Consider the following 16734-nt stretch of genomic DNA (forward strand, 5'->3'; position numbering starts at 1 on the left):
AACAGCTGCAACTCTACATCAAACCAGCCTTGTTCCTCCTCCTTTCACTTCCACCAAAGAGAGGATGCAGCTTGAAAGAAGCAACAGCAATCACCATCTTCAAAGCACCAGAGCAAACCTGCTTTGTGAGGTCTCTGCTCCCCAGACCAACCTTAACTTCCCCTTTCTAGCTCAGATACGGCCCAGGTCTTGTCTTCCTACTCCTCAAGGAGTGAAATGCAATTTTATTTGCAATGCTAAGAAGGGTAAAATGGGCAGTGGGTCATCCTGGTACCTCTCCATTAATTACATTGTCATAGTGAAAATTCCTGCTTTGTGGACTCCTCCACTTTCTTTCATCTGCAGGGTTCAGACCAGCCAAGGTGCTCAGAGAGTCTGAAAGCACCTCTCGCTTGGATCTTTGGAACTGTCAAGAATCATCAGCAATTTCAGTCCATGCTTAGAAAGTACTGCCAAAAACACAGTTTCAGACAAATCCTCACACTGAGCAGCCTTTACCCAAGAATCTTGCCCAGTCCTTGTGGCACAGTCTGGAGCTGCACCCATCCTCTTGGGAACTGCTGTGGATGCATGACCTGAGCTGTGCAGGGCCAGAACTACTGGATATTTTCACTAACGTTATACCTTCTTGCAGCTTCCAACTCCAATTATTTTTGAAGATATAAAGGAATGCTTCTCTTCCCTGACTCCCTTCCTGCCCCTGCCCTGTATAAAAACCCACATACTCAAAAAACAGAGACAAAAAAATGAGACACTTTCTGTCCCCTTGAAGCACTGCCCCTGCTTTAAGCAATACCAAGTAAAAGCACTTCTGTAAGAGGGAATAATTTGCTTATCTTCTTACTGGCATCTGCACAGAAAAACCCCAAAAAATCCTTAAACTGTATAATGAGCCTTTGTAGCAGAAGAAAGTTAATTCTGAAGGGCACAGAAGTTTCCACCCTCACAGCCCTGAGTGTGCCCATCAGGGACCTCTGACTCTGCACCAATTGGGTTACAGGACGCAGGAATGGTGGTTGGTGTTTCAGGCTGCAGTTCCTGGCCGAATCCCAAAGTAAGTTGCAATTAAAAGGTTAAATGTTGGTACCTGTCAAATGTGAAGACATACAGTGCTGTAACAATATGAAATAGCTTCCTTACAATTAAATTAATTTCATCAGGTATTGAAGTAGGGGTTGCAGACATTTTGCCTTTGGGTAACTTGAAGAAATACCTAAATGAAGTGCAATCATTTTCCGTCACTACTGTGTCTCAAGTAGAATACAAGCCTGGCCTTCAGATCGTTTCAACTGAATGATCCAAATACATGTAGGTCCAACAAATATTTGTATATTTTTTGTTTTCCATTAACACAGTGTTTCTGTTAAATTAGCCGTGTTGTTAAGAAAATTACATGTTTGTTTTCACTACTAGTCTGTGTTTAAACCAGCTATAAATGAAGAGACAGTGATGCTTCCAGGTAATCACAAAATGAATCTAAAAAGATTTTAGACTAAAATGGACTAAAAAGAGGCAGTATTACATAAATTACAACCCTCCCACATTAACCTTCCTCTAATCAAACTGTTCAGTGGTATAATTATTTCTCTGTTACAGGTCCATAGAAATAGGCTTGGGAAATAGAACACATCTGAAACAGGGAAAATCCCATAAATGGCAGATAACTCCTGGGAACTGAAAGCTCACTCTTACCCAGCAAACTCAAGACTAGACTTTCATAAGCTTCTAGACTTTTATGATTGAGCCTCTAATTCTTAAATCTAATTTGATTAAGGAGTGAGAATTATGAAAAATATGAAAGTATATTTAGCCAGAATTTCGAAGCACTCTGGGCTCTGGCCTGGATTCAGAGGATGGACCAACAGACTTCCCTAAGTTTCCTCAGTTGTAATACTCCTCCAAGCACTTAACTTCTACCTGTTTCCTTTTTCTTAGGTGCAAAGGGATGAGAAAGATGTTTATTCTGTTCTGAAACATTAGGCATCTTCCAATGAAAACGATTCACAGTTACTTTAAGTAAGTTTAAAATCTATTAGGTAAAATAGTATTCTCAAATGCTGCTCTTGCTACATTAGGAGGTCAGTGCAAAGATCTCGTGCCTGTATCACTGTTTAAAGTGTTGCAGGATTTTAACAAAATGTACGTGATTAAAGCTTTGGCTCAGCAAGTCTTACAAATTGACTTTTACAAATCCTACAAATTAAGTAAATTGTACTTACGCATATACACAACTCCTGTGTTTAAATACAGAAGTTCAGCTTGGCTGCAAGAAACATACTACACACAAAGCCAAAGTAAGAATAAATCTTAATTTTCCTGTACAGACGTAGGTGACACCCCCCCACTCCCAGCCTTGTAACTTGTCCTTCATTCATCAGCTGGTGTGTTTATTTTTGCTATACATGATGTGACTAGAACAACTTAGGCAATGAAAACTTCTTAATCAAGTGAAGATCTTTTAAAGAAAAAAGAGGACCTGCTCCACTTTTCAGAATGCAAGGTCAGGAGTTATATACACACATTTAGAGCCCAGTTTCATTTAGGTAAGTTTACAACTAAGAAAAGGAAACATTTCTTCATAGAACTTGTGAAACTCACTGCCACATAGAATTACTAATACAAGGAATGTTTTGGCAGTAACAGAAAGAGAACTAGATAAGTACATTACCATTAATAATCTCTGTCCTTACATAGATTATAGCCCTGTATCAGATCACACAGCCCGCAACAGCAAATCAGAGAGAACTCAGTTCCAGCTGCTGCCCAGCACTGCTCTTGCCCCCAGGCAAAGCACTGCAGGAATGTGTCTATATGCACCCACCTACCACCAGGGCATCACAGTTTTCCACCAGCCCGTGTCTGAGCAGCCCCATATTCCCGTGCCCAGAGCACAGAATGAGAAAGGAGGCTCTCTCAGTTGTCCCTCCAGCTCACATTGCAAGACAGGGCTGCAGTAAAGCCTTGGAGTGAAACACATACATTACTATGGAGTAAGAGAGGTGGAAAAGCAGCAGAGATTTTTTGAAGCTCTAACTCAGCTCACCTCAATTATATCAACTCAGCAAAGGGCATTACCTTACACTTGTTGCAGAATGAAGAGGTAAGACAGAAAAGAATCCTACCTCTGCAGAACATTCCCCTAAGGATGTGGCCTTCTCAACACCTCCCAGCTCTCTCTTTGTGCTCATGGGAAATGCCCTGGGGACCCAAGGGATATGTGGACTTGACTTCAAAGTGCTACCAGAATTTATTCATGGTGGAAATGAGAAATGAGTTATTCCTACACTCCAAGGAATTAATAGGAAAATATGGAGAAAAGAAACAACTGTATTTTTGAGTTTGATTTGTTATTTATTTTCTTTTTAAATTTCCCTTCATTCTTTTTCTGCAGAGGCATGATATGCTTTTTTACTACTTTCCAGGCTTGGTTCGAGCTATACAGTCACTTTACCTGGGCCTTTGAAGACAAACAAGTCATGGGAGAAGGAAGGAATGAAGCATACATCAGCAGAGGAGGTGATACCTGAAACTTAAAGGAGAGAGGGAGAGAGGCTGCCCGCATGGGTTCATCGGTGCCAGGCACAGCTGCAGAATAAACACTGCACTGTCCTCAAAATGATGAAAGGTAACAATTCAAAACTATGGGCAGCCTTTTCCCTTCTGCCTCTATTACTTCCTTTGTGTGCGAAGATTACTTTTTTCCTTTTCTTAAGCAAAGCCCAAAATCACAGCTAGGTTTGCTTCTCCATTCCAGTGGAACAGCTTGCTCTGTCCATGGCCCCCACTACCCAACCTCTGCTTTCTTCCAGCCTCGAACTTCCTTCCAGAACAACGACCCCGTGCCAGCCAAGGGCACACAGCTCAGCACTGAGCAGAAAGCTGTGTTTCTGCATATTGTTCTGTAAACCCATTCCAAAGTAAGAACAGCACCTGTGTCAGGAGGGGAAAAGCTAGGGAAAGAAGAAAGCAAAGACGAGAAAATGAGGAAAAGTGGAAAAAAAGTCTGTAGGTATCAGAATTTTGAGTCTGATGAGAGGGAGAGAATGGGAAAGAAGATAAAGCTTAGAAAAGGATGACTAGTTTAGCAACAATATTTGACAGGACCAAAAATGAGATGGGGAAACAAACAAAATAAAACAAAATACTCCCCCAAAAAAGAAAGAAAGACTCAGGTAAGGCTTTCTTTCAAGCTCAGAATGCTACAGGTAAGATTTAGAGGTTTTGGATTAAAATAGCTTTATTGGAGTTAGGAGCAGAGTCAGCTTCTTAGCTCAGAAGGAAATTTTCATCCAGGAAATTCATAATCACAGACTTCAGTACCAATCATGAGGAGAAGACGGGATTGTTTTCATTTTCTTTCAGTTGCACAGTAAGTCAGTAGAAGGAAGGGCTGATTACTCCACAGAGGTAAAACCAGCAGGGAGCATCAGCCCGAACATCACCACAATGTTTTATTTTGTCAACAGCTTCAGTACTTACTTTTAACCTTTCTACTGCACTGTGCATTTTCCTAGAGAACTGAGATTCAGTGATTTTACCATTACCCTTGAGCACCAAAGATAAGATGGCATTAAACAGAGGATGAAATACAGCCCTAGGGAAACCAGCAATGCCAGATTTCAACTCAGCACCAGAAATTATTTGGGTTCTGGTCTTTGTATCTTGAAAAATAAATAGCAGACTTAGAGGGTGTATAGAGAGAACAGCTAAAGTCATCAATGGTTTGCAGCAATTAACTTACAAGGAGAGAACAAAAATTTCAAGGATTTTCAATTTGGACAGAAGATCAAGGAGGGGGGCTACAATCAGGATTCCCCAAAATAATGGAAGAATTGGGAAAAATTAATGTAAAAACTTTATTCACAAAATCCTGCTAGTTTGGGGCCATTAGGAGGCACAAAAAGAAGATGTAATAGAAAAGAGATAAAATATTTCCTTACCCAGTGGGCAATATACTTCCTGCCCTTGCTGCCACAGGAGGTGGCAAGGACAGAGTGTGCCAGCGAGTTCAGAAAGGGATTACACACATTCACAGCACTGAGAAAACCATCAGCATCCTTCCTGTGAATGATAAGCACAGCAAGGTCCCCATACAAAAGCCTTCTTTCAAGAGAAGTTCTTCCAAAACCAGAAGGAAAACAGCATCTGAAGTAACGCATCTTGAATTTTTCAGGATATGTTACAAACTCAGCTGCACAAATGTTAGCATATGAAAAAGAATTTAAGAATTTTACCCAATTAGCACACAAATAATCATTTAAAAGCTCCTTTGGTGTAATTTTTTTGTCCCAGTCAGAACTTAAATTCCAATTGCAACTACTCTGATATATTTATATTATAGCAACTCACTTTTCAAAGTTTGAATCTACTTTACTTTCATTGAAAAAGATGTTTCTGAAATGAAACATCTGGCTAAAAGAAGAGGAGGAGTTTTGGCATCGCCAGACTTTAAAAATCTTACATATAAGAACCTATGGTGACACATCAAGAGGGGAAAAAAAGTAAGGAGAAAACTGTCATAGGCTTAATCCTGCCAGGGAGGCAATTGTTTTTCTTCTGAAATAAAAGTGCTACAGCTATAAGGGGCTTTCAAAGATACAACTTCTCTCGACCAGAGAACACAAAACACTGATTGACATCTATATAAATTTCCACACGGAGTATTTATTTTCATACACTGCTGCATTCTATTGTTATGAAAGGGAAATACTTACAAAAGATTCTTCTTTGGGTGCTATGTCATTCTGATTAGACCATGAATATGCTGACAATTTTATCAACAAGATTTTGCCTGTGTATAAGTTGAGAGATTTTTTCATGAGAAGAAAATTATTCCTGTTTTGTGATACCTTCCCTTCTTGGGTACTCGGAGATGGAAGCAGAAAAGAAAGGCCTTCAGCCAAGGTATTTTTAAGCAAGTTGTAAACACAAGTTAACCTGGGAATGTGAAATATTTTCTTTATTGGGAAGTAAAAACATCTGGCCCATCTAAATGTATTAAGTGGAATAAGTAGACCATTTGTACTGTTAATTGGTGGGAAAATGAATGTTATAAGATGATAAATTATAACCATGAAATTTGAAATACATGATGGCACTGTAAAACAGCTTCTAGCTCTGTACACTGATTTTCTAGTCTTTCAGCAGGGCAATGACAGATTGCCTTTAGTGCAACTTTAATGCCTTCATTTCCAAAACTATAAGGATTTGGTAAATTCTGTAGCCTTCTAGAAAGGGTAGTTTCCCCCACAGTATGAAGGTTTGACCTACTACAGTGAAAAACCTTTAGGCACTTCCAATTAAACCACAGAATCAAAAATAAAATCTCATGCAATTTCTACACACTCCTTAACACACTCCCATCCAAGGACTAATCACAGAGGAGTAACTTAGGATCAAGCAAGAAATGATGAAGCTTCTCCATGAGACTTTTGGGTCATGCCACCAGCTTCATGCACAGAAAAGTGCACAATTCCTCTAATAGCTCTGTAGGAACATTATTAGTCATTCTTATTCCAGGTCACTATGTCTGTTCCAGAACCTGGCTCTTCTGCTAGAAACCTAAACTGCAGCTCAAATTTCCTCAAGACCAGTTTATATCAATTTGTTTGTCTTTAATTGTTGTCTTTTAAATAGCACTGCTTTTCTGGTATTTTCTCCCATGGATATATTTATAAGTCACATCTCAAATTTCATTTTGCTAGGCTAAATAAACCATTGCCAATTAGTTTCTTCTTACAGATAAGCTTATCATTCCCATGATCCCAGTAACTCTCCTGTGGACTTGTTGCAGCCTGAGTTCCCCTTTTTTTCAACAAGGGAAATCAGAGTTGTGCATGGCATTCAGATACAGGTTTATCATGCCTTACCAGGCAAAAATACTTCCTTATTTCCACTGGGAAGATTTGGTCCATCTCAAATTCCACTTGCCCTTTGTGCCTGGAGCATATTGCTGGGGACCAGCTATCCAGAGATCCCCTAATACTCAGATCTTCCTCCATTGTTTCCAAATAATGAGCTCCAGTTTATCTCAGAAATTGTCAGTGATCCCAAAGTCCATTATCTTGCACTTCATTCCAGTAACTTCCAACCTGTTCTTAATACTCCAAACCTTGAGGTCATCCATGTCTTCCTGTAAGTAATTCCTGCCCTTTCTGCATTAGCAAGAGGTCCCAAATGTACCGCATCAACAAATGTCCTCAACATTAACTGTCAACATTTTCTGTCAAAGTCATTAATAAAAGTATAAAACACATCCAATACCCTGACTGATCACAAAGGAACTTTGTTACAACCTTTCTGCCTGGTACATCCTCTCTCTGCAGCATCCACTCCCCTCTTTTGGGCACTTCCTTACCCACAGTGCCTGTACAAACCCCCACCTCCTGTAGCCTCACACTGGGAGTCCCCTGTAGATCCCTAGCAAATGTTTTGTTGCCAAACATCTAGAACAGATATACTTTTCCCAGACATGATATTGTTTCAAATACTGATTTACTAGGCTGTGATCTAACTTTGGTAAGCACATCTCATGTCATCTGTCTTTTAATCTCAATCTTTAACTGTAGTTTGTCTTTAACACTTGTTCTTAAGCCTTGGAAGCTCATTATATCCACTCATTGCTTTTCTGCCAGTGGACTGGAGGACAGAGTGTATTACACAGTGAGTGTGGTACTTTCGAATTCTAGATAATGTTTGATTGAAATCTTTTCTAGAAAGAGATGACAGATATGAAAAAGCTTCTACACAGTGGGAAACAAAATAAAATAATATTTTAGCTGAAAAGAGATATCTTGGAAGGAAATATGATTGAACAGGGAATGACTAGTCATTATTTTTCAGAATAGAAGAATAAAGTAGAAGCACCACGTAAAATTACATGAAACAAACAAATTAAATAACTTGTTGCCATAGGACATGCAGAAGTCAAAAGTAAGAATGTCTTGTGAAAGAGATTTGATCAGTTCATGATCAGTTCATAATCACCCAGCACAAGATATTCTTAAGCTGCCAATGTAAAAAATTTGAGAGGGTCTATATCTAACCTTATTAGAAATGGCCACTGTTGGTACATCATTAAATGAATATCTGTTCTGACACTGGGATTTCCACCGCAAACCAGGATTGGGTGGAACACCTAATACAGGTAATCCCTTTAATGATCTCCAATTATATCATCCATGACACCGAACAGAACTCAGGCCCCTTCATCAATACATAGGAAATACCCTTAGAAATTAATGAACATATTTCCATACTCCATTCATCCACCCACACGGAATTCCAGAGCACTGTATAATCAATCCTGTTTTATCATGCTCCTCAATAATTTACTCAGCTCTCTGCTGAAGCGAACGTGGTCCCACATCCCCCTTACACAGCACAGAAAGTATTTCTTCCCTTTAATTTTTATATCATTTGAAATTGTGTAATAGCAAAACATAACTAACTAGTCATGTATGGAAAACCACAAGGATAATTTTACAGGGGACACTGGAGCAAAGCATCTCGTGCCCAGCACAAACTCATTTGACACTATACCTGTAAGATCCACACACTCTGGAGTGTTCGGTCTCAGCCAAAAATATATTTCCTGCTGAAGCACAAGACAACGTCACAGCCCCCAGAAGGAGCCTGTGGAAGAGAGGTGGGGGCTCAATGATTTTTCTCCCAAAATCAAGGACTTGTTTTGGCTTCTTCGTTGTTGAAGTAGTTTTGCATCTGCACGGATAATAATAAATAAATACATTGTAATCACTGTGGATTTATGAGGCAACGAAGTTATTTGGACTTTTGCAGAAAGCAAGGCTGGGAAAATAAGCTGGCAATTTTTCTGATGTGTAACATGCCCAACTAAAACAACCTTAAGTATAATTTCCCTTATTCAGCTATACTAAAAAAAAGAGAGCCAGCCACAGCTGGCATTAAACCCACAGTCTGTGGGCAGCTACATTATGTGCCCACTTTGCAGACTTCAGACAGAGCACTCACAGGCTGCTCACAACACTGACAAAGCAAATCCTACCCCAACTCTCACACCCTTGGCAATCACTTCTCTTCCTGCTTACTTTTCTGTCTTAAATTAATGTTCTAAATCCTCCATCACTAGCAACACCCTGCTGATCTTGCGCCACACTTACAAACACAAGACAATCACCAGAGAGTTTCTCCAGATGAGCCACCAGAGAAATAAACCTCACATTTTATTTTGTTTGTCTTTTCCTGAAAGGAAACGTTCTTGATGTGGCATCTTAATTTGGGTATCTACTGACTGGTGTAGCAAACTGTCTCTACATCCAGTATCCCAGCTGCTTCCTCTACAGATGTTAAACTTTTTGGAGCTTCTAAGAAGGCTAAGGTTCAAAATATTAGGAAATAATACCATTATATTTCCTGACATGGACCTTACAAGGCCAAGTCACCCTGGCACACCACCTTACAAATGCCGTGTTTTACCAAAGTGATTTTCAAATTCTTGTCAAAGTAAGGGTTATTTTTTTCTTAGCAAGGCTTTTCCCACACAAGAACAGATTACAGGAAGGTACTAATGCTGTTATTTTAGTCCTGAGTTCCCACTTATCTCCAGCTTTGGCTATAAAAGAACATAGGGATCTCTTTTGGGACCCTTACCAACATGAAATACATAACTCAGGCTTCACACCATTTTATAGCCAGCTTTTTGCCATTTCATCTGTACATTTATTTAGGTAGACTTCCTTAAACTAAAAGATACAATATGCTGCTTTCTATTTTTAAGTTCTCATCCTTGTACCTAAGCCTTGCAGAGATAAAGCAACAAGGGAAGGAGACACAGGGAACTCCAGCCATTTCAGTTATGAATGCACAGCTTTTAAGTGGTCAATAAATAAAACTTGACTTCCCCCCAAGCATAATCTACTGAAAACAGCCAGACCTTTCACATACAGTGAAAATAAATGTATAGCTGACTTAGCAGGAAGAACTCAACAAATACAGTGAACAGGATAAAAATTTCTGTAATAATATTGGCAGCCTTATAGGACTCCACATTCAAAGCTGACAAACAAAGATTTTAAGAAAGAAACATTCTTATGTCTTCCCTAGGGATGGTGACACATCTCTAAGGATATTCATGAACATGGTCTAAAAATGAATCCTTATTTTCTTGCTGAACACAACATTTCCCTGTTACTTATGTTACAATCAGAGATGCCAGTTTAACAGACTTTGAATTATCTGCATAACATGACTGAATATTAACTATCACAACTACTACTTGAGGCCCATGTGGGAGAGAGGATGTGGACCACAATGCTTAAAGATCAAACAAGACAGGAGTCCTTGCTCTGAGTTCTGCCAAAGCCTGTGCACTAAGGCAGTTCAGGTGAGAGCACAGGCAAAGGAAGGTGACAGCACATACAAAGAAGCAGAATGAGCAACACGAGACCACTTTCAGTCTTATTACTTCCACACTGATGTAGTTAATTTTCATGGGTAGGATAGTATGTCACTACCAGCAGCCTTGGAGCTTTAGTGCAAATGGGTTGCCTTTCATGCCCCATTCTTGCTAGACAGAAGACCTAGACCACTATCAATGCCTGTTTATCCAGTTATGAGATTCTGCAAGGTTTTAAGAGCCAGGAACCATATATTGCACAAGGACTATGCTGTGAAGTTCCAGCTTCCCTGAAGTCCACAGCAAAATTCCCATTGACTCAAGCAGAGCCAGGACTTCCTATCAGGTCCCAGGAGGTCAGCTGTGCTGAGAACTGTGAGCTGTGTGCATTGCAAAGAGCAAGTATCACCAACCTTTCAGCTTGCACTCGCTCCACTTGTGATCGTTTTTGCATGTGGTGGTTTCAGCTTTGTGTGCTTTACAGATCAAGAAGCCACCACAGCATTCAGGGTTTGTTTTATTTATTTCATGTTCTAACAAGGCACCCTTAGTTTCTGTTTTCCAACCAAAAGTGCTGCAGGAGTGGAAATTAGAATAAAACCTCATAATTCATCTGGTTTCCCACCCCCACAAGCTAGCTCTTTGTAATTATCCATTTGTTGCAGCTCAGTTACTAAAACCTCCCTGCTTCAAGCCTTGTCTCGTCAGCATCAGTTGCACATTATCAACAGAGCCTCAACTGTTCTTGCCTTACTGATGGAATCTGAAGACAAACCAGGATTTGGATGAATTGTACTCATAAGGACAGTAGTTGATTGTGGAAAGACACGGCAGTTCTTTGGCGGTGCTGCTCCTGACAGCTCCACCACCACAACCTCTCCCACCTCCAGAGCCTCCACAGCCACGTAACAAAGAGAAGGAGCCTGAGATAATCTGCACAAACAGATAAAGTCTGAGCTACAGGAAGTTTTGCATAGGTTCCTGCGAATTTTTCCTTCAATTTGTTTATATTTTATGTGTGCTTTTGTAACCACTCAATTTCACTTCAAGTTTCACATTTGAACAAGAACATTAAAAGCTCCAGTCAAAGCTCACTTGAAATCATCGGGTTTCACTTGCAAAACTAAGCGGCCTTCAACATTCAAAAAGGTGCAAATTCAAGTGAAAACTGCAACCGACGGTTTTATATCTAAATGAAGAGCAAAACTTTCAAGTAGGCAAGTTTTTTGTGGCTCTGTAAGAAATATTTCATGTAGCAGTTCTCCTGGTTTTACTCTTACTCTGTGTGGAGAAATGTGCTGTCTACGCTCATGTTGCAATACTCTAATATGCCAGATCATTTTTTCTTTAAACTGCTGCTTAAAATCTCTCCTTCATACTCTCTCTGGAGCAGAATCAGCCCCAGGACTTTGGGGCAATGAACTTTTATAATATTTCCCCCAAAATCTCTGCTCCTTTTTTAGGAGTAAGGGGTTCCTTGCTCATGGTTATGCACCGTCTGCCATTATCAACAAAGACTAAAATGCCAAGGATGGTCTTCAGCTGTCAGCTCTGCCCCTCTGAACAGGGTGTTACAGGATGTCTCATTCAGCATTTGAGCCACAGGAGAGGGGAGATTCTTTCGTTCAGAGCAGGGAATAGTCTCACAGCTGCAGAGCACAGGAGGCCCAGGGAACTTTCTAAGGCCAGCAGCTGTGGAAGGAAAATTTGGCTGGATTGGTCCATTATTGTCGATGTACATAAGGCCCCAAAATCAGTGTCAGGAAATTATGCACATGTAGAAAGACTCATAGCCTTATTTTTCATATTTAGCTGTGTAACTGTAAAACAATCAAACCTTGCTTTGATGCTATGCTCAATATTGTTAGTATTAATAAATTATTCTGGCTCTTCCAGTCAGGTCATATTTAAATGAATTAAATCTAAATTTAAGAGACCTATCACTGCCTGCTTTTTCAACTAAACCAGTCCACCAGTGCAGCAATTATGACTTGAAAAATTCATCAGAAGCATGAAGTTAAACCAAGTCAACATCTCTTCTTTCGTACTTTGGTATGTATAAAGTCAGGAACACTCAGTTTTTACTCTGTGACTTAAACACCAACTACTTATCCCAAAATTTTCAGCAGTATAGCTGTGTGCCCAATCCCATTGCAAAAGTTTCAATTTTAGAAGCTTCCTAGGAGCCCTGCATGAAGACAATGAAACCTAACCCAGCATTCGGCACTACACTTTTTTTAGCACTTCTGGCTGTGTTGTTGTGCACAAACCTAAAGATGGGGATATTTCCTGTCACTCTACTGCCAAATTATTTGAGTCTTCATGTAAACTCTGGGCTAACTCACGTTATTTTTGCACCCTGATTTCAATTCCTGTCACATAGAGGCAACTCTTGCCTAACTTCATGCAGGAGAGTTTTTAGTTCGACTCTCTGATATTCTGGGGATGTAAATTCAGAATATAATTAACAGTACATGTAACCTCAGCAAGGGCTGGGAAGACATATTTGCCAATATGTTCAGGCACACACTGGACGCAATTTTTCTATTTCCTTCCAGTTTCGGTCTGAGGTGAAGTGGCAAACACTGCCACTCCAAATCTAATGTTCTGCAAAGCAGCAGCAGCTTCAGCACTCCCTACTTTATACCCTGCAGAACAAGGCAAAGAAGAAACAGCCTTGCTCAAGGCTGAACAACAGGGGCAGAAACCTCCATTCAGCAAGGAGAGCCAAAGAAGGAGTCAGAGAGTGCCAAAGCCACCGGCTTCCTCCTGCTGGCTGTGCAAGTAAGAAAGGAGCCCAGAACAATGGAGACAGCAGAACAGCATTACTCTGGGGTCACTTGGTTTCGTTCCCAAATGGCTGCTAACAGATGCCTCTAAGGAAAACTTGCTCTGCGTTGCTGCTGCCTCATCACCCTGGAGCCACATACCCCATGGTCAGTTTGGCAAACTGCTCCTCCTTGTCTGCTCCATCTACCCAGGCTGACATCCAGACATCAGTGGGTCCACTCGGGGGGCCCAAACTCCACTGGCTCCCCTGTATTTTGGACTAATCCCTAGAACTAGTAATTACTCCTTTGGCAGTGCTTGCCTACCAGAGAGCATCTCCCAGCCCACTCCTGTGGCATCATGAAAGAAGTGCAGTGAAGAAAAGGATCGATACAGGATGGGTCAACTGAGAAGCAGAAAATGGTCAAAGGCCACTTGATAAGCCCAGGAATAGAGGGGTTGTGAGGCAAGAGAGGACACTGAAGGAAAGAACAACAATAGGAACATATCATGGAAAGGGACAGAGAATTGTGGGAACAAGAAAATAAAAGGAATGGTATGACATGATGGCCCCCAAACTATGGCTTGAAGGCAACACATAGTAAGTGAAAACGTTCTGAGGATGGCATGGAAAACAAAGTATAATGTTGCTGACAATGTGATAATTGTGCAGTGTTGGTGACAATAAGCCAAGACAGGCTGGAGAGCACAGCTCTCGGTTAGAGGACTCCGGCTGTGGAGCTGGCCAGCTCCAGCTGGATCCAGTGTGTGTGGGCACACCCTGCAGCAGAGATAGAACAGTCTGGGCCCATTTCCCTGCAGACTAGCGGGTGTCACACAAAACGTCCCCACCACTGCCTGTGGCTGAACTGGCCTCTGATTCCTAGTGCTGCTCATTTTGGTGCTCTTGCCAATGAGATGGTGACAGACATGTGAAGACATGGTCACTGCTGCTTTCTGATCCTGTCTCTGAGGGTATGATTTTAACTACCAAAAGTGCAACTCTGCTACACTTGACAAGTACCCAAAGTAGCACAAAACCATTAAAGATTCCTGCCAGAGATCAGATAAAGGAAAAGACCCTCCTGTGAGAATCAGAAAATAATGAAATTTCTTTATTTCTGACAAAATAAACACTGGAATGTTTATTTTCTTATGCCCATTTCATGTACAGGATGATTTTCAAATATTTCCATTTATTTTATAATATGCAGCAAAATGAATGTTCCTACACAGTGAAATAAACAACCCTTTTTTTCTCCCTGCCATGCACACACACACGACTCTACACACAGGAAACTTCCTTCCACATCCTTCCTTTGTGGTTGGGAACTCCTCTGGGGCTGACAACTCCCAGCAGAGCCAACAGAACACTTGCCATTGCTTTCAGTCAGAATATGACTGTGTCCCTTTCTTGTAGCAGGCAGAGAGTTAATTGAACAGAGTTGAAGATGTATTGTAGGAGACAGGAGTAAATCAAATTATATGAAAACATTCCCACGGTTTTGATTTACTTCACAGAAAGAAGCAAAATATTAGACATCTTATATTACTTCACATTTGCCTGGAGGGCAAATGTGAGGTAAATGTTCAGAAAATTCTAAAAATGTAGCAATAAGCCTCTTCTGCTCAGTTCTGTATGAAAAATGCATTACTGAGAATACAATATTATTCTAAGATGCTGAACAGGAGTCTCTAAACCCTTTTCAGAGAGTAGTAGATTCCACTGGTTTAGATGGGATATTCCTTTGCAAATCTGAAACTGTAAACTAATAAAAATTGTAAACAGAAGGGCTCTCGAAGTGGTAAACTGGACAAGTTTGTAGTGCTGCTGACATCTACTGAGAGAAAGCCAAATTGCACATCTTAGTACAGCGATGAGCCTCCCTTGGCCTCATTTGTTGGTTGCTCTTGTAATTTTCAGCCACACATTAATTATCTTGTATCGATATTCACTTGCTTCATTTAAGGTTAGTGAGTCAACAGAGGCATTACAGGAAATGGTAAGGAGGGAATCAAAGGGACATTCAGGAGATGGCTGTATTCCTCAGGAATGCTGCAGACTTGTTCTTACAAAAGTCGGAAAGCCCAGATTGACACACAGCATCAGGTATATCAGGATGCATTTCTAGTTCATACCAACTGCACATAAAGCCCTCAGACTGTGGCAGTTGAAGCTGAAACCCACCTAACACAAAATACTAATCAAAGACACCATGTTGCACAAGTAATATTGCAAATATATGTATCATTTGTTTCTCATAGGAAATTGATAATTTATCTATGTCAGGAATAAAACTATCACCACTATAAGAACTGAACTCAAAAAACAAGGCAGAAACTCTTTCTGATCTGTGTGTCTCATCACAATGACATATGGTAGTTACATTATTCAGGCAATTCAAGAAAAATTTTTGCTGGTATCTTGTGCATTATAAAGTATATTCTTTCCCCATGCTGAACAGAGAAGAATTCACAGCCATCCTTACAGCCATAGAACAATAACCATTACTGCAGGTCTCATGTCTAGGGATTACATCCCACATCAGGAAAGGTGTGTCTATCTCACTCTGGGTAATAGCAAAACTAATGGGGGTTTGGGGGGAGAAACAACGTAAAATTCTAATAGTGTTGGAGTGAGTCAGGGTAACAATGACTGAGTGGGTGTGTGCTTCTCCACTTTTGGGGTGAATTTCTCATCCCTGATGTTACACTGATTTACAGAATTATAAATAAAAACTAATTTGACAATAAATATTTGTAAGATGTGGCAATCTATCTGTAAAGCAGCTCAATTAATTTTCTTTCTGTAATAAGAGAAACATCCACAGTCAAAATTAAATATCACATTACAAGATTTGATCTGTGAATAAGCTGTTATGAAATGCCCCTCTGACCTTGACAGGACCAGGATTTCAGAGTCTGCAAGGGCTTTTCACAGTTGTTTTCTGCAGATTCTGAAACAGATATAAACATGAGATCTTTGCTCATGAATCTGATGTATAAAATATCCCCAGCAGTAATTTTTGGTCACACAGGACAAAGCTCAAACGTTTTCAGGTAAGTAGGTCCAATGGATAAAGCTGATACACACTCAGCTCCCACTTCAGCTCCGCTTTGAAAATCACACATAGATTAAAAACTGCAGCACAGGGTTTGAAACCCTCTCCTGATGGCTCTCTAACTGAAGGTACCTCATTTCCATCTATGCCCCAGATATTACCTTGAATTTTTCTTGGTACCTAAAGCTTGGCTTCTACCTACATTCTGACATCTCATGACCTTGGGAGGACTATTCAATGCAGCACTTACTTCTCTCACCGAGTACCTGAGGATTCATGAGCCATCCCTCCTGTCTGATCCAGGACATTTCCCACTGCTCACGCTGGCCTCCTCAGAAAAAGTAGTTGCAGCCTTGTCAGCCTTCCTGAAGTAGGAAAAGGTGGGTTATAGAGCTTCTGCACCACAACACTGCTTCCCAGAGCAACTGGAACCTAATCTTTCCCTTCAGCATGTCAGATAGGTTAGAACCCACGTTCTCCCTCTCCCCAAGGTTTGCTACAGTGGGCAACAGCTTCCCCTGAGGAGAT

The sequence above is a fragment of the Pithys albifrons genome, chromosome 13 (genome assembly GCF_047495875.1).
Source record: "Pithys albifrons albifrons isolate INPA30051 chromosome 13, PitAlb_v1, whole genome shotgun sequence".
Lineage (NCBI taxonomy): Eukaryota > Metazoa > Chordata > Aves > Passeriformes > Thamnophilidae > Pithys > Pithys albifrons.